This window comes from Oxyura jamaicensis, chromosome 9, assembly GCF_011077185.1.
Source record: "Oxyura jamaicensis isolate SHBP4307 breed ruddy duck chromosome 9, BPBGC_Ojam_1.0, whole genome shotgun sequence".
Lineage (NCBI taxonomy): Eukaryota > Metazoa > Chordata > Aves > Anseriformes > Anatidae > Oxyura > Oxyura jamaicensis.
In genome coordinates, this window is record NC_048901.1 from 10,977,229 (window position 1) to 10,977,548 (window position 320).

Consider the following 320-nt stretch of genomic DNA (forward strand, 5'->3'; position numbering starts at 1 on the left):
CCTTCTTTTTTCTTCTTTTCCCTTTTCTTCCTTTTTCTTTCTCTTTCTTCTTCCTTTTGCTCTATTTCCTACTTTTGTTTCCTGTTCTTTCCCTCTTTCCTTTCCCCTTTTTCTTCATTTCTCTTTTCCTCATTTTCCTTATATTTTTTCTTCCTTTCCCTCTCTCCCTTTCCCACTTTCATTTCCTGTTCTCTCTGTTTTCCCTTTCCTTTTCTTCTTCTCTTCCCTTTTCCTTCCTTTTCCCTTCCCTCTTTACCTTTCCCTTCCCCACTTTCCTCTCCTCTCCTCTCCTCTCCTCTCCTCTCCTCTCCTCTCCTCTC